Source organism: Bos grunniens, chromosome 10 (genome assembly GCF_055505025.1).
Source record: "Bos grunniens cultivar Pamir isolate PY7600 chromosome 10, Bosgru_T2T1.0, whole genome shotgun sequence".
NCBI classification, from domain to species: domain Eukaryota; kingdom Metazoa; phylum Chordata; class Mammalia; order Artiodactyla; family Bovidae; genus Bos; species Bos grunniens.
This window is the reverse complement of record NC_141174.1, coordinates 39,529,474-39,548,551: the sequence shown is the minus strand read 5'-3', so window position 1 is coordinate 39,548,551 and position 19,078 is coordinate 39,529,474. Positions and strand designations below refer to the sequence as shown.

General features: G+C 37.4%; 1 long non-coding RNA gene across 2 annotated transcripts in view; it reads left to right on the top strand.

Moving 5' to 3' along the window:
* LOC147364384 (uncharacterized) overlaps positions 1–19,078 on the top strand; it is a 610,904-nt gene that overhangs the window by 559,298 nt on the left and 32,528 nt on the right. The window lies entirely within an intron of this gene.

Here is a 19,078-nt window from a genome sequence, read left to right as displayed (position 1 = left end):
AAATCCAGGTTGAACATCTGGAAATTCCTGGTTCACATACTATTGAAGCCTTGCTTAGAGAATTTTGAGCATTTCTTTGCTAGTGTGTGAAATGAGTGCAATTTTGTGGTGGTTTGAACATTCTTTGGCATTGCCCTTCTTTGGGGTTGGAATGAAAACTGACCTTTTCCAGTTCTGTGGCCACTCCTGAGCTTTCCAAATTTGCTGGCATATTGAGTGCAGCACTTTCACAGCATCATCTTTTAGGATTTGAAATAGCTCAACTGGAATTCTATCCTACCTCCACTAGCTTTGTTCATAGTAATGGTTCCTAAAGACCCCTTGACTTCAGACTCCAGGATCTCTGGCTCGAGGTGAGTGATCACACCCTTGTGGTAATCTGGGTCATTATGATCTTTTTGTGTAGTTCCTCTGTGTATTGTTGCCACCTCTTCTTAATATCTGTCACTTCTGTTAGGTCCGTACCATTTCTGTCCTTTATTGTGCCCATCTCTGCATGAAATATTCCCTTGGTATGTCTGATTTTCTTGAAGATATCTCTAGTCTTTCCCATTCTATTGTTTCAAAGCCCTTTTCCAGAGGAAGCTCTTAAAACTTATGCATTTGGGTCTCTTCATTACACTGAATTATGAAATATCATACAGTTTCATAAAATTATTTTCTTTAAATTATCATTTAGGGAAAGTTGGCACCCTGTCTCCCTCTTCACACCTAGCCTCTATGTGCCATCTCACATACCTTTTAAAAAGTCACACAAAAAGTTTGCTGAGCATATCTATAATGTCAAAATATTAAGGAAGAATGTTTTCCCTAATTAAGAAGAGAAAATTGTTTTAAAACACATTAACACAAACATTAATATGCTTCCTACCACTGCAAATATTAACTCATGTTGAAAGGGAAATAAGCAAAGGCACTTCTGAATTGGAGATTGGTAAACTCCCAAAGTAGATTGATCACAGACAGGATTCATCGAGAGGCCGGGACAGCTACTTGACTCAGTCCCATTGCCTTTCTTGATCCAGAACTCTGATATCTCTTAGCCAGTGGCTGGTACTGACCAGAAGATGTCTTAAGTGTTAGGGTTTCCATTTTTTCATCTTCAGTTTTCCTGTACTATAGACTGGCTTTTTCATATATTTCTCCATTTAACTTGTTATAGTATAGCACCTAATTCTTTCAGGTGTGTGTGTGTGTGTGTGTGTGTGCATGCGCACGCATGTGTGGTCTTCCCATGACATCATACATTGCTTGGTGCCATGGTCCACTTATTAACTCCCCCCAATTCCCTAAGAGTAGCAAATGGGCAATGGTAGTTTTGTAATGGCCATGATGCTGAAGCCAGGCAGCAGTGCTCTGGATCTGAATCTTGACTCCACTGCTTGCTAGATGTGTAACTTCCAGAGGTTATTTATCTTCAATTTTCTCATTACCTGTGATGAGTAAAATTTTTAACTTTAAACAATGCCTGACACTATTAGGGTGAAGTGAGCAAGGTGTTATTTGCATGGGGTACAGAATTTAAGGGTGCACCAAAAATCTTAGTAATCAAGATAAATAACAGTTTAATGTTTTAAAGATCTCAAAAGGTCAGTGATGATTGGTTAATGAGATGATCTGAGTCCACAGTGGAATTCTCAGGATTCACAGTTTTTTCAGGGTCTAAAAGATAGTAGCTCTGACTCAGGCATTTATAGTCACTTTACAAAGCAGATGCATTCATCAGTTGTGGTAGCACTAGTTGCTACTAAAAGTAAAAGATCACCCCCACAGTTATTAAGTCAGTGGTTGCATGGAGACCTTAGCCACGTGTGGGATCACGGGGCATGCTCAAACATATGTATTTCTTTGGAACCCCCTTTAATATTAGTACATGCAGATAAATCCTAGACTGCTCCTGTGCAATCATGCTTGCCTTTTCTCTGTAAATGAAACCATATAGAATTTCACCCTAGAAATTTTTCTGATTATTTCTTCCCAAGACAATGTTAAATCACAGACAATGGCTGCTGGAGGCACTGTGATCTCTGAGTGCATATCGAAAATTCTGGATCATCAATTGACAATAGTGCATCAGCAGGTTCTCTCATTGCTTTGTGACTTTAGAATGTATAGCTGTTTGAAATAAAAGAATGCCCCCAACCCCCTACCTCTTCCCAAAGGCAGGCTGCCTTTTCCCCTCTCCCTCCTTCAAGGAAAATTAAATGAAGACAGCTAACGAGCAGTTTTATTTTCTTTCAGCAAAGGTCAGCAATCCCACAGCAGCAAATTAATCCCAATTAGTAATGATATTTTGTCTTGATAAATGATGACACATTTGATTTACTGTGTTTCCAGGATGCAGGCAGCAAATGTTAATGATTTGCTTTGCTGGGAATTTATATTCTTGCTCATTTCCCATTTGCTGATCAGTTGCAGCTCATGAAGACTTGGCTGCTTCAACTAATGAACTGAGGGCCTCGCAGGAATAATGGTGTGTTCTGCAGCTCTAATTTTTTTTTATGCCATCTGTAGAAATGCAGGTTCCTTTCAGAAAATATCTCTGGCAGCCAGGAAAGAGTGGTTATGATCATATCAATGTCACTTGTAATTTGTATTTCACTTGTTTAATGGCATCCTCAATAAATGAAGCTTTCTGTAGAGAACAAAACTAATTATAGAAAATTCAGCATTTGTGTGTGTATGTGTGTGTATAAGAAGGAGAGAATTAATGAATAGAAACATACCTAGTCTTTCCTCATTTCCTTAAAATATTCTGATAGCAATGATATGGTTTACATAATGATTTATCTACCCACCTGTATGGTTTTAAATTAGACCAAAAAAGGGTGTTTTCTGGAGGTCTTCATAACTGAACATGCCATCCTTTTGCTTGCAGTAAATGCAGACATAAGTCAGATGTTTTGTCTCCCCCCCAACCCCCTTTCCTGCTGGGAGCATTCAGTACTCTGGGGATTGCTAGAGGCACTTTGACTCCTCACAAAGGCTACCTGTCTGTCCCCATGAAGCTGTACAAATCAGGCTGTGAGCATTCTGAGACCAGCACCTGCCTTCCAAGCACCACCAAAAATTCAAGCCAACAGGAAGCCCTGGGGAAGGTTGACTTTTCCGCCTCTGAAAGGCTGATACGCCTTTCACACATCAGATATAATCTTTGCTACAGAAAACTGCTGCAACTGGCTGCAACCCCAGGCAGGCTGGCCTCCTAGTTGTTCACATGACACTGTGAAAATGAAATATGTGGGATCATTACCCACCTTCATTTAAGAGTTGCAGATGTTAGAAGCCCTGTTAGAATCTCCTTCAGGGGAGTGAATGTTTTCCTCTCATTCTTAATCATTGTTCTTAGCATCAACTAATATAAAATCAATAAACTTCACTCTCCTTGCTTAAGGGGACACTTGTTATTATGGTAAATTACTAGGTCCACTTTATGTATCTTCCATTCTTCTTTCCTTCCCTGAGGCTTCTATTCTACCACTCTCTTCCTGACCCAATAGGCTTTTCACTCTGGAATGGAATTGACATTCTTTGCTGTCTCTGAAATGCAAATGGTTGGTGACATTTGACTATGGTTTCAAAGTGTGATGATTTGGACTGGCTCTGGGAAAAGAATTCATAATGTGTTTTTTGTTTTTTGTTTTTTTTTTGCCAGACAACTTGCCTATTTCAGTATCGTGCCCTGATTTTCAGGGAGATATGATATGATATGATATGATATGATATATATATATATATAGAGAGAGAGAGAGAGAGAGAGAGAGATGATATATATATATATATATTTTTTTTTTTTTTCCTTATTCTTCCCACAGTGTCTAGGAAAGAATTAGTTCCCTCCATTTGTCCAGGTCTTCTGGGAAGTAAACACCGAGATGCAATTAAATACATGTGCAGAGATTTTACAAGAGGAAATGCTTACGTGAAAAGAAATAAGGAGACAGCAAGAGGAGGATAGGACCAGCACAGGTTCTTATAACACCAGTGTTTTCACGTTTCTCTCATAGTGAGCATGGTATAGGTTTCGATTATCCTACAGCTTCACTACGGCACCCAAGTAAAGCAGGGTATCCCAGTGCTACTTTTCAGGGGAAATACCACTTATTCTAGAGAACAAGAGCAGAGATGCAGATTGGGATTCAAAGGAGTAATAATCCTTTTAATCCTCAACCCTCAGTTTGGGATAGAACTTTACATTTTACTAAAGCAGTTTCATACACATTATTGCTTTTGATTCTGACAATAAAATATGAAGTCAGTATTATTCTTGTCAGTCAAAATGCATAAGCTAAATTAACCCATGAGAAAACATCAAAAACCCTATTGAGGAACATTTTAGAAAATATTTTCAAAAACGTTAAGGTCATGAAAGACAGACTGGGGAAGATTTAAAAAGTTATAAGATTTGACAGCTAAAAACAAACTGAGATCGTGGACTGGATCTTATACCACACACACACACACACACACACACACCCCCACACCTCCCACAAAAAATTTTCCTCTAAAAAGCATTTTAGGACACTTGGAAAAATCTGAATTTTTGTTAGGTTAGATAATTAATTGCATTATTTTGTAATTGTTTTGTGTATGTGATAGAATGTTCTTGTATGAAGGAAATACACATGGAAGTATTTGGGGGTAAAGAGACATCTTGTCCATAACTTGCTCTCACAAGGTTCAGAGAAATGCATTTGCACACAGAATGATAAAGCAAATGTGATGCAGAAAAAGTTAGTATTTGAAGAAATCTGTCTGAATGGTGTACAGTGTGTGTCTATGATCATTTTCTGTACTATTTTTGCAACTTTTTTCTTAGTCTGAAATTATTTTGAAATAATTTTCAAAGCTATACCCTAAAAAAATGTGAAATAAACAAGGCAGTTCCCATGCCGCCTTTTATAGGCGAGCAAATTTGGCTCAGAGAAGTCACTCAGTCATATCCAACTCTTTGTGACCCCATGAACTATAGCCTACTAGGGTTTAGTTCCCACTAGGGAACTAAAACCTCCATCCATGGGATTTTCCAGGCAAGAGTACTGGAGTGGATTGCCATTTCCTTCTCCAGAGGATCTTTCCGACCCAGGAATCGAACCCAGGTCTCCCACATTGCAGGCAGAAGTTTGGCTCAAGGAGAGTAAACAAATGTCTTGACATTTTTGCACAATAGATCAGTGTCAGACTGAAAACTTCAGACTCACCTCCTATCCCAGTGATTTTTTCACAAGCCAAACACATCATCCCTATGTACAGGGAGCTGCAAAATGACTTGACTCCAGAGTCCATAGCTCTACTGTTTCTGTTGCGATGCCTTAGGTTGTATCGCACACTGTGTGCGTGCTCAGTCGCTCAGTCATATCTGACTCTTTGTGACCCCATGTACCTGAATACTAATACCTCCAACAGTGTTTTATCCCTTGAAATCAATTCCCCTCTCCATTCTTCTGTTCTAATATTTCTTATTTCCTCATGCTGGAATCCCTGTCTTCGTTTTATGTCTGGTACCCTTTCTTGGTTTTCCAAAGACCTTATTTACCCCCAAAATCCCCCTGGGGACTCAATTCCCATTGCCTAAAACACAGTCTCTGGGAACAGTCTGACCTTCAAGACCTCACTGGACCTGCCTGGACCATCTGCCCCTGCATTTGATAGTTACTGAAATAATCAGTTTCCCAGGTCCCAGATATCTCTTGCTTGGCAGTCTCTTTAGAAACCAAGTTTCATTATGATTGCTCTCCCCTGGGTTCCATGATAACCACAAAGCATAGACCTTTTCAGTGTGACTCTCGTATCGGAAAGCTGAGTTTGCATCTGATTCATTCTTCCTTTGAAGCCCAGCTTCAGTCTCATATATCCATCCTCTAAAAGTTTCCTTGGCCACCTCCATGCTTATTATACCTCCCATTCAAATAGCTCAGTATAAGCTCACCTATTCTGCATTTTAGAGGTTACTGTGGGTTGGTAGCATTCTTTCTCCTGCATAAAGCTTGTCCTCTATCCTTCTAGGGACAATATGATGAGAGGAAATCTAGGCTTAGGAGATAGTACTGCTCCTAAGTGTATTGTCTTGCACAAGTCACTTAACACCTCTGGACCTCAGATTTCTAATCTAGAGAAGAGAGAGAGAGTTGGATTAAAGAATCTCTAAGGTTTCTCTTATCACAAAAATTCATAAAATTTTGGTCTATCCAGTGTCTAAAAGTACTCAATACTGTGATTCTTACCTCACAAGGGGTTTACTATTGTTAGAAGGTTAGGCAATGGAGTGTCTCTCTGGGAGCCCACTAGCATTTGTATCAGCCTATTAGAAATCTAGAATCTTGGGCCCCATCCCAGACCTACCAAATAAAAAAAATTTTTTTTTAACTTTTTAAATTGAAGTATAGTTGGTGTACAATATTCTGTAAGTTACAGGTATATTACATAGTGATTCACAATTTTTAAAGGTTATATTCCATTTACAGTTATAACAAAACATTGACTATATTTCCTGTGTTGTACAATACATCCTTGTAGCTTACATATTTTGTATACAATAGTTCATACCTCTTAGTCCCCTACCCTCTCTTGCTCCTTCCCCCTTCCCACTTCCCACTGGTAACTGCTAGCTTGTTCTATATCTGTGCATCTGTTTCTTTTTTCTTATATTCACTAGTTTTTCATTAAAAAAATTATTCCACATATACATGATTTGTCTTTCTCTGTCTGATAGCATAATACCCTCCAAGTTCATCCACATTGTTGGCAATGGCAAGTTTGTTATTTTTTATGGCTGAGTAGTATTCCACTGTGTGTATACATGTGTATTTTTTCTTCTTTATCAATGATCTGTTGTTTCCATCTCTTGGCAATTGTATATGTTGCTGCTATGAAAATTGGGGTACATTCATCTTTTCAAATTAATGTTTTCATCTTTTTTTGAAATTATACCTGGGAGTGATATTTCTGGGTCCTGTGGTAGTTCTATTTTTAGTTTTTTGAGGAACCTCCACACTGCTTTCCACAATGGCTGCATCAACTCACATTCCTACCAACAGTGTTCAGGGCTCAATTTTCTCCACATTCTCACCAGTATTTGTTGTTTTTATTCTTTTTGATGATAACCAATTTGGCAGATGTGAGGCTATACTCCTTCTGGTTTTAATTTGCTTTTCTCTGATGATTAGGGATGTTGAGCATCTTTTTGTGAACCTGTTGGCTATCTTCATGTCCTCTTTGGAAGGACTATTCAGCTCTCCTGCTCATCTTTTAATTCTATGAGCTATTTGTATATTTTTTAACCCCTTATGAGTCATATCATTTGTAAATATTTTCTCTGAATCAAAATCTTTTGATGAAATGGCTGTGTTACATGTGTGCATTACATTTTGAGAAGTAGTGCTCATTTTGACAGGAGAGGATCCATGTCTTGTGGCACCTGAAATTTATACAACTTTGGAAACTATCTTTAAGAATAATAACAAATTTTAGAGGTAGATATAGACATACACCAAGCCAACATTCTCTTCACCATCTTTAGTACTCAAGATATATCCTGACCTTTCCCATCCTCTGTTCCCTGTTCCATAAATACAGAATCCTGCTAGAATGAGAAGTACATTGTATCAAAGGCATTAATACATGGTGATGGCTATAGTTCCCCTCTTACATAATGATATTAATAGCTAATATTTAAAGAGTACTTACTAAATATCAAGAGTTATTTTGGGAACTGTGTATGGATATGTTATTTCATTTTTATAGAAATTTTAAAAGATCAGGTGGTTTCTTTAGATTAACCCTATGCTTACTTAGAGATAAAATTAAATAATTCTCGTAGTAACTATCAGAGCAGAGATGGAGATCTGATTCTAAGGCCCATTTTCTTAAAAATAAGACCATACTGCCTCTTGATGGTAAAATTAATATTTCAAGAGTCCTCTAGCTACCAACCAAAAAGAAAGAACTCTAGGGAACTCAGGTACTGTGAAGTTGTAATAATGCCTGCATATGGGGGAGGGGATATGGGAAGTGTCTGCCCTTCGGCCTTTCCTATCTCATAAGGCAGGCTCTGACAGTGGCTCTTTTATCAAGCATTTTTACTCATAAACTGATGCTCATTGCTATCTTTTTGGGATAACTGCTAGGCTTCCAGTGGGTGGCAAACTCAAAGAACCAATAACAAGTGAAGTATGTCACTGAGAAAACGTTTTTACTAGATTTTTTTGTAAGAAAATCCCTGATATTCTAAAGTTTTTCAATTCTTTACAGTAAAAAATAATGGAATTCATAAAATTAGTTTCCCTTTCTTCATCACTGTTTGAAAAGAGAAAGTAGACACTTATAAACTTTTTAAAAATATCCTTAGCCAACGAACAAAAAAATGAATAAAGTGCATATATAGGGAGTTAAAATTAACTTTTTAAATTTTTGGTGAAAAAGAAAGTGCTATGTCGTGTATACGTCATTTTCTGTTGACTTTCTTCTGGCCACATTTTTAGGACTGCAGCCTGGACAACAAGATGTAAAATCTACAGATATGAGTCTCCTGTATCGTTGTCGGTATATTGCTGTTGTTGTTCAGTCGCTAAGTGCTGTCTGATTCTTTGCAACCCCATGAGCTGCAGCATGCCAGGCTTTCCTGTCCTTCACTATCTCCAAGAATTTTCTCAAACTCAAGTCCATTGAGTCAGTGATGCCATCCAACCATCTCATCCTCTGTTGCCTGCTTCTGTACATGTCTAAACTGATTTTGTCGGACTGTACTGGCTAGGAGATACACCCAAGAGCAATGGCCCTGTGGCTTGGTTCATTACTACTGGCCTTCAGGACCTCAGAGGGAGGCTTCTTGGTTCCTTGATCCTGGATAACAACAGTTATACTGTTCTTCAAGTCAGCCATCTAAAGAAAGACTGAAGGAATCTTATTTAAACTATATTTTGAGATTGCTTGCATGGTTCATAATCAAGCTTATGAAGAGTAGAAAAGCAAATATCAATGAAAAATAAGAGTGTCCCACCATTTCGAACTAAAAACACTAAAGAATAAAATCTATCTGGATTTTGTGTGCAGGTTGGGGGGTGGGGAGTGGCAGGTATGGAGAAGGCAAGTTGTAAGGAGAAAGGGTATATTTGCAGGGAAATTGAAACTCTAAACCATGTTCACAAAAAATTGCAGCGAGATAAGCAAAGGTTGTCTGAAAATACTGTTTCTAAATATAGCCTTAATCATATTGACATGGAACAGAAATGACATAAAAAGTGATGAAATCAAAATAAGGCAATTTATGCCATGAAGAAACTTAAGCTATAATGATTTCTGAAACAGATGTTATAAAGAAAAAAATTGTATAACTTTTTAACTGCACTGTTATATTTAAGAAAAATGAAATTATGTAAAAAGCCTATGGCAATTTGCAAAATATCAACAGCAAAGAGGTTAGCAAAGTAATCCTATTATATCTTAGTGCTAGACTTTTGGGGAAATGATAACTTCCCTGAGAGATAACAGAGTGAATATCAAGGCCACCACTTCTTATTGATAGAAGAATATTATGAGCTTTATGGAACAGTCAATCAACAGACTGGTGTTATTATCTTAGTTACTTAGACAAGAGGTCAATCTAGAAATCAAGTAATGATTTGAGATGTAAATCAACAAGAAGAAGCACTGGGTTACTCTTAAAGTTAGGAGCAAGAAGCAAATTAGCACATTATCTCTGCTAAATGATAGACTTAAGACACTGGAATCCATGCTGACCTACAAGAACTAAAGCATCTAATACATACTTGAAGTAAAAAAGCAGCTAGAAGAAAATTCCTAGGAGGTTGGGAAACAGTACAAGTGCAGATTTTGTCTTCTATGTTTATCTGTTTGTTACTGACAGCATCAAAAATGAGCGAATACTATTAGAAGTTTTTGTTACAGCAGGAACAAAATGTAACTTTGTTCAGGGGTAACTGATAATTAAGTTACTTAAATACATAAAAATGTCACTATATATTTATTAAAACTGTAAATAAGTATTACTTAAACAATATGTCCTAGGCAATATTTCTTTGCCACCCTTACCTACAAGTAACAAAAAAAGTAAACAAATGTTTAAGCAAATAAAATTATTATTATGCAAAAGTAATAGTTTGTGCAAATTGTAGCAATAGCCTAACTTGTCCCAATAAGTCTGAATATGTGAGCTTTATGTAAAAAGCATCCTTGATTCCTTTTTATCTTTTATTTCCATCCAAAATAGGGTTGTAATTTGGTCAGTACTTCTTAATTAATTCCAGATTTTTATGTACTTATTTTTTAATAAAATTTTCCCTTTATTGCTTTAGTTCAGGCTCTCATGATCACTGGCCTGGACTTTTACATGATAGTGTAAAAAAGACTTTACTTACATCAGTTCACCAGTAATCTAATACCTCAGTGGAATAATGTTGATTATAGGGCATGGGTCCAATGAATATAATGACTGTAATCATCTGTATTTTAGGCACATTGAAAAATAATTTAAAAGATAAAACCATTTTGGAAAGCAGTTTGGTAGTTCCTTAAAATGTTTGAAATAAATGACCATATACTCAGTAATTCCACTCTTAGGTATATACCCAAGGTAAATTAAAAAATATTGTATTCACACAAAAATTTGTATACCACTTTTAATAGTAGCGTTATTTATAATCACGAAAAGTGGAAAAATCCAAGCATTAACTGATGAATGTGGCATACCCATATGCAGGAATATTACCCATCCATGTAAAGGAATGAATTCTGATACTTAGTACAACATGGATGAACCTAAAAGCATGTAAGTGAAAGAAGCCAGTCAAAAAATACCATATATTATTTTATTTTGTGTATATAAAATGTCCAAAATAGGCAAAATCAGAGAGATAGAAAGTCGACTAGTGGTTATTTGAGGCTAGGAGAGAAATGTGGGAAGTGACTGTTAATGTATATTGAATTTTATTTTGAGGGTGATGAAAATATTCTAAAATTAAAATATAGGTAAAATGTTATTGATTGCACAACTCTGAATATACCAAAAATTATACTATTTTTAGTACAAATATACTAGATTTACTAAATATTTAAATATACTAAAAATTACTAAACATTGTATTTTATGAGTGAATTTCATGGTGCTTGAACCGTATCTCAATAAAGCTGCTTAAAATAACAATAATCAGTAGAGCTCTACTTAATATCTAGAACTTAGAAAGCTGGAAGCTGTGCTTCTTTTAACAGGAAGTGAAACATGGATCAACTACAAAGTCATAATTTTTTGACTCTATAATAGACCTGGTGTCACCAAGCAACCAAGTAGCTTGAAATCCAAAGAAAGGTTTTCTTCAGTGGTGGATGAGATGCAGGCACTGACTCTTCTGTGCCAGAAGAAGGGAGAAAGAAGTGCTTGGTGCCACACAAGCAGGTCAAAGGAAATTAGTTATATTTTGAAAAAGGCTAAAGGCTAGATAACAGGTGCAGATACAAAGTTTAAAAATGCAAAAGTCTAAGAGAACATATTGGAGAAAATATTTGATACCTTGGGATAGAAAAATATTTGTTAGAAGTGATAACAAAGACAAGATTCATAAAAGAAAAACTTGCTGATTGTACTACACCAAAATAGAGGACTTCTACTCTCTGTAAGACACTGGTAAAATAATGAACAGACAAGACATGACCTGGGAGAAAATATTTACAAATCATGTTTCACAATGGATTTGTATCCAATGTAAATAAAATCTTAAATCTCAATGATAATCATAATCATAAAACAGAATTTAAAATAATGGATTATATATTTGAACTAACGTATCATGGAAAGATATGTGGATGACAAATAAGCCCATAAATATGTTCATTGTTAACAAACCACTCTTCTATTTGAATGGTTAAAGCAAAACAAAAAAGAAAGAAAACTACAAAGTGCTGGTTAATATGATGAACTTCATACATTTTTTGGTGGGAATGCAAAAATGCAATTTTGGAAAAGAGTTTAGAAGTTCCTTAAAAAGTTAAATGCACACTTCTATACAGTACTTCCAGGCCTAGTTTCCTGAAGTGACAACATATCCATGCAGAAGTCTACATGAATGCTTATTGACACTTCATTTACAATCATTCAAAACTGGAAAAAAATTCAATTATCTCTCACCTGGTGATTGAATGCAAAAACAAACTGTGGTACATAAAAGAATAATTTTCTGAACCAAGTGATAACATGAATAAATCCCTAATGAGTCCATTTGGGGCTTTCCAGGTGGCACTCGTGATAAAGAATCCACCTGCCAATAGCCTGGTGGGCTACAGTCCATGGGGTCACGAAGAATTGAACAGGACTGAGCGTCTGAGCTGGAGAAGGCAATGGCAACCCACTCCAGTACTCTTGCCTGGAAAATCGCATGGGTGGAGGAGGAGCCTGGTAGGCTGCCGTCCATGGGGTCAAGAAGAGTCAGACACAACTGAGCGACTTCACTTTCACTTTTCACTTTCATGCATTGGAAAAGGAAATGGCAACCCACTCCAGTGTTCTTGCCTGGAGAATCCCAGGGACGGGGGAGCCTGGTGGGCTGCCGTCTCTGGGGTCACACAGAGTTGGAAACAACTGAAGTGACTTAGCAGCAGAGCTTCTGAGCTCATAGCACATAGCATATGATTGCACTTATGTAACGTTCTGGAAAAGGTAAACATATAGGGACCCCAAGAGGCCAGTCATTACTATGGACTATGGGTCAAGGGAGGGGTTAGCTGTTAATGGGCATGGAGGAAATTTGGGGATGATGAAAATAGACTGTATTTTGCTTTTGGTAGCAGATAAATGATTGTATGCATTTGTCAAAAGTCAAAGAACTATATTCTACAAGGTACATTTTCATGCATACAAATTTCAACTCAGTTTTAAGAAGTCATAATCAAATAGTCTTACTTTGGTGGTGGAGGTTTGCTCACTAAGTCATGTCTGACTCTTGTGAACCTATGATTATAGTCCGTGAGGCTCCTCTGTTCATGGGATTCTCTAGGCAATAATACTGGAGTAGGTTGCCATTTCCTTCTCCAAGTATTACTTTAAGAGTTCAGAAAAAAAAAGTAATGAACTACAAATAAAATTTATTAGTTACTTATCCTTGTTCAAAATGGTAAAATCTTTTCAGAAATGCATCAAAGTCCTTTCCTGTTGACGTCTTGCCTACTTCTCCCTCCTACATTCCACCTATACCAACGGTCATTTTTCCAGACATATTCTGCTCTCAAAGTTCAGTAACTTGATGAAGAATTCAGCTTATCAATCAATGTATCTCCCAGCATTTGAAAAATCTGTTTTATTTGTTTATATTTTTTCTTGGAGAGTATAAATAAATATGAATGTGAGACAAGGTCAGTATTAACAGTATTTTAATTAGACAGTTTTCTTTCTGGAAATTTTTAAAGGTGCCTAGAAGAGTGCCCTCTGTTACCAGACAGAATAGCTCCCTTGGTAATGCAAAAGTTAGTTTGTCAGAGAAAGGAAAACAAACTGGGAGACATGGCAAGTGACTGATAGAATGGAAACTAGATTTTCACTCAATAATGTATATTCTCTACTCAGCACTTCACCTGTAAGCCCTTGGCTTAGCACGTTTAATATCCACAGTTTCAGTGATACAAGGATGTTCCCTTACCATTGCCACCACACTCATTAATTAACTTATTTTGTTGTGTTGACCATCCCATAAGTGTTCTAGTACTAATTAGTCATTTGTAGGAGAGGTAACTTATTTGACCATTCCACATATGCATCTGAATATAGCCATTTGATTCTTTTTCTTTGTCACAAATGCTTTTAATTTTGAAGATTAAATAATATTATAAAATAATAAATATTATTTTTATTTATATTTTATAAATATTTATACTATTATAAAATAATATTATAAAATAACTTTTATAATACAGTATTAAAAACATAGGGGTTTGTTTTTAAATCTGGAGTCACATTGACACCATTGTATTGAGGAAGCTAGTTCAAACAAATACTGTGGTTCTTTGTCCAGATCCCCTCTTCTGTAATACCTCTTCTCCCTGTTTGGCTCGTTTACTGGGTGTCACAGAAGGTTTCTAACTGAATACAGCCCAGACTAAAAAAAGGACTATGCAACAAGCCCAAGCTGTGGTACATATATTTCTATCAATTGGGCATGTAGCCTGACAGATCTTATGATATTAATGGCAACTGTAATGGGGAAAAGTGCTATGTAGAGTTTACAAAAAATTCTAATAGGATAATCAGAAAGTTGATTCTTGGTGTTCTGGAGCAACAACATATCATCTGTAGAAAAAAGGCAGCTCTTCTGCTAAGCCAGCAGATGCCTCTCAAGAAGGACATCTGACCATGAAACAGCAACTTCCCATGAGTCATTTCTGTGAGACTCTCCAAACCATAAGATTAGGGGAACACAGGAGTAGTCTATCTTGAATTGGAAGTGGTATGTGTGGGATTTGGATATGAACAGCCTTGAAAGAGAAATATTAAAAGATCAGGGTCAAGAAGGTTTAAGGAATAGCCATGTGAGCTGTGCTAAGTCATTTTAGTCATGTCTGACTCTTTGCGACCCTATGGACTATAGCCTGCCAGGCTCCTCTGTCCATGGGATTCTCCAGGCAAGAATACTGGAGTGGGTTACCATGCCCTCCTCCAGGGGATCTTCCTAATCCAAGGATTGAACCAGTGTCTTTTATGTCACCTGTATTAGCAGGCAGATTCTTTACCACTGAGCCACCCAGGAAGCCCCTCTTTTGCAACATCTCACCAAGTTCCTCTGTCCATGAGATTTCCAGGAAATAACCTTAAGAAGCAAGTGGTGTTCTTAAGGTAACTCCACATTCCCTCTTCAGTGCAAGACACTCACTTCCCAGCTAGCATGACTATTATCTGTTTCACTCACCAATAATTGCTCTCAGCATCAAGGAACTGCTTATCCTAGGGTTATACTCCCTATTGTGGGTGGCTGACAGCCAATGGTTGGTTCATGTGTTGATACAAAGGCCTGAGTCTCACCCTCCACCTCAGTTTATGAGAACTCCAAAGGGCTATTGTAGCTTTTCAGAGTAACCTCCCTGCCACCAGCCTATAGGCAATACTGTTGTCTCAGGTGCAACCACAGTGCAGGTCAGCTTCTCCTCATTCCCAGTTCTGGCCTGGGTATACAGAAGTGTATATTCTGTGAGAATTCTTCCCCAGACCTTCACTCAGTACTCTATTTCAAAGTCTGCCCCAGGAACACATTCTAAAATTACAGGCTTAATTACAGATTACATATTTAATCATTAATCTCCATAAAAACTTGGCTTTGAGGTGCCACCTAATCAAATCAATATGTCAGTGAAGAAGTTCATCTGAAGCACTAAAGATGCAGATGATAACTGAGAGGTTGTCAAAATGGGCAAGGGCAATTTTGATCTTGCCTAATAGTACCATCTGATACCAACAATCTGAAATCTGTCAGGGATCGATGACTCAGAATAAACAACCTGACAGCTTTACCTTGGATTTATTTAGGTGTTATTTTTCCTTGCATTCTGATGCAATTTTGAAAGTATAAATAGTATACAGTGCTGGATGCTTTATTTAAAGTTCAATGAGCGAATGGCCTCCATCTGTAGAAATTTGTCTGCCTTCATTCCAAAATCAGATGAAGTAATTGGTAGATTGAATAATAGAAAAAAAAAAAAAAAAACTTTGGTAGGCCCCAGGAAATGTAAAATGTCATCCAGTCAATCTGTATCAGATTGATTACCAGTTGAAGCCAAATAAAGCTTGAAATACTTGCCTTGATGCCAAGTTTCAGTGTTAATTGAATATGAGCAAAGCCCTGGAAAGAAATTTGGAGACAATGAAGAAGTAGAACTCTCTACTTAGCAAGAGAGAATCAGAGTTCACATGGAATCTGTGAAAGACCTTCTGTGGATCTAAAAAGAAAGTTGTTAGGACTGTCTTAGAGTACAAAGTGAGCGTTATTCAGCACCGAACGTATGGGATGATTTCACATAAATTATAAGATAAATGAAGGGCTGCTGCTGCTGCTGCTAAGTCACTTCAGTCGTGTCCAACTCTGTGCGACCCCATAGACGGCAGCCTACCAGGCTGCCCCGTCCCTGGGATTCTCCAGGCAAGAACACTGGAGTGGGTTGCCATTTCCTTCTCCAATGCATGAAAGTGAAAAGTGGAAGTGAAGTCACGCAGTTGTGTCTGACTCTTCGCGACCCCATGGACTGCAGCCTACCAGGCTCCTCCGTCCATGGGATTTTCCAAGCAAGAGTACTGGAGTGGGGTGCCATTGCCTTCTCTGAAATGAAGTGCACTTGGTGCATATTTTGTCACAAGATTACAATTATGTCACAAATGATTCTTAAAGAACTCATTGAATTATGTCAGATATGATTTTTGAGAACACTTTTAAACCTGTGCTTGAATACTCAGAGGTGTCTGACTCTGCAATCCCTGAACTGTAGCCTGCCAGGTTCCTCTGTCCATGGGATTTTTCAGGCAAGAATGCTGGGGTGGGTTGCCATTTTCTCCACCAGGGCATCTTCCCGACACAAGGATTGAACCCACATCTCTTCTGTCTCCTGCATTACAGGCAGATTCTTTACCCACTGAGTCATTGGGGAAGCCCCTTTTTAAACCTGAAGGGGACACAAATTTATTGAACTGAAACTGCAAGTTAGTCTCTTGGAAGAGATGTCTGTTTGAATGAGATTTGTTGACATCAATGTATAAAATGAAAATTCAGAAACATTTTACTGTTTTCATAACATGGACAAGTCAAGGGGTCAGAAACTTTCATAAGTCACCTTGTCAGGGCTGGAAAGTCTAACATTGATGTATAGGACTCTCAGGAGGTAAATTGAAACAAAGAACATAATGGAAATTATAAGCAACTGTTATTGCCTACGCATGATTTTTTTCTTCCATGTAAAACTGTATTGCTGCAAAACCTTATGATTGTGATGCCTCGTTTTCATCTATAGCAAGATCAAGATGTACTGGTTTTTCTCAACACTATGTTAAAAAATGTGTGTGGGGAGGAGAATTCTTTTCTTTCATTTCCCACAGAGTACTTGTGAAATGGGCAACAAAAATACTGTTGTACAAATTATATCAGTCCTGTATCAATGAAGATGTTTGGCTACAAGAAATAGATTATCAAATTTAAATTGGCCTGGAGTTCCCTGGTAGTCCAGTGGTTAAGAATCCACCTGCCAATGCAGGGGACACAGATTTTATCCCTGGTTCAGAAAGATCCCATATACCTCAGGGTAACTGAGCCTGTGTGCCACAACTACTGAAGCCCACACGTCTAGAGTCTGTGCTCTGCAACAAGAGAAGCAGCCACAATGAGAAGCCCATGCACCGCAGCTAGAGAGTACACTCTGTAACTAGAGAAAGTTCAAGAGTAGCAATGAAGACCCAGCTTAGCCCCCCCCCCAAAAAAAAAGATGAAATTGGCTTAACAAAGAAAAAACATATCCAAGAAGAGAAGTCTGGAATAGGGCAATCCCAAAGTTAATTCAACACTGTGCCAGAGCTAAGGGTCAGTTTTTCACTATGATTTCCTTGGCTTTCCATCATTTTTCTCTATTCTCTATCTTTCTTAGAGTCTATGCAATTTTAATTGCAATGCATCATACACATTTCCTGGAAAGTATACAAATTATGAATGTACATATTAATGAATTTTACCTACTGAGCATACCTGGGTAGATTTATTCAAGACATACCTATCCAACTAAAGAAGAAGAGCTTTTTGAGCACCCCAAGAGCCCCTCAAACTCTCTACCAGTTTTAATTAATCAGATCAGATCAGATCAGATCAGTCACTCAGTCATGTCCGACTCTTTGCGACCCCATGAATCGCAGCACTCCAGGCCTCCCTGTCCATCACCAACTCCCAGAGTTCACTGAGACTCACGTCCATCCAGTCAGTGATGCCATCGAGCCATCTCATCCTCTGTCGTCCCCTTCTCCTCTTGCCTCCAATCCCTCCCAGCATCAGAGTCTTTTGCAATGATTCAACTCTTCGCATGAGGTGGCCAAAGTTTTAATTAATACCCAAGTGTAACCACTGGATTGATATCGAAGACTAAAAATTATATCTGGATATTTTAACTTAATAGCAATATAATCCCATAATATATATTCCTTTGATTCTTATGTTTCTTTCTTCTAAAAGTGTATATAGTTTTCTATCATGCCAATACCTCACAATTTTATATATTCCTTCTAATGTAGGTGAATCTTGGACTGTTTTGAACGGTGGCAGTTTGACAATTTTGGTAAAAATGTTTTGGTGAAATAGTAATTAAATTTTGGTAGGGGAATACCTAGACATAAAATTTTGGGGTCATAGAGTGTATCTTCAGCTTTAGCAAACACTGAAAAATAATTTCCCAATTTGTTTATACCAACTTGCACTCCCACCAGGAGTATTATGAGAGTTATAGGTTCTGTTCTTCTGCAACTCTTTGTATCTGCTGTGTTTTTTAATGGTACACATTATAATTTTCCTTTCTCTAATGACTAAGGAAACAGAACACTCTTCCTTATGTTCACTGGTAATTTGGATAGATTCTGAAGTACTTCTTGATTTTTTTGGCCAATTTTTAAAATAGATTGCCTATATTTCCTTTATTGCTTTGTAGGGTTGCCTTTTTTTCCCCCCTTGCATATTCTGGGTATAAATTCTTCTTTGGATACTGAAAATATCTTCCTTCTTACATTGTATACCTTATATTTTCATTCATTTAATAGTGTTTTTTGAGGAAGAAAAGTTCTTAATTTTGATATAGCCCAGTCTTTTTAAAGTTTTTGATTAGGCTACATTTTATCTTTATCTACATCAAGATCATAAAGATATTCTATTTTGTCCACTAAATGTTTCTTTTTTTGACCCTTCACATTCACATATGCATTCCATTTGGAATTAAATTTTGTGCATGCTGTGAACAGAAATAGATTCACTTTGTTTATATCAGTTCAGTTCAGTTGCTCAGTCATGTCCGACTCTGTAAACCCATGGACCGCAGCACATAAGGCATCCCTGTCCGTTACCAACTC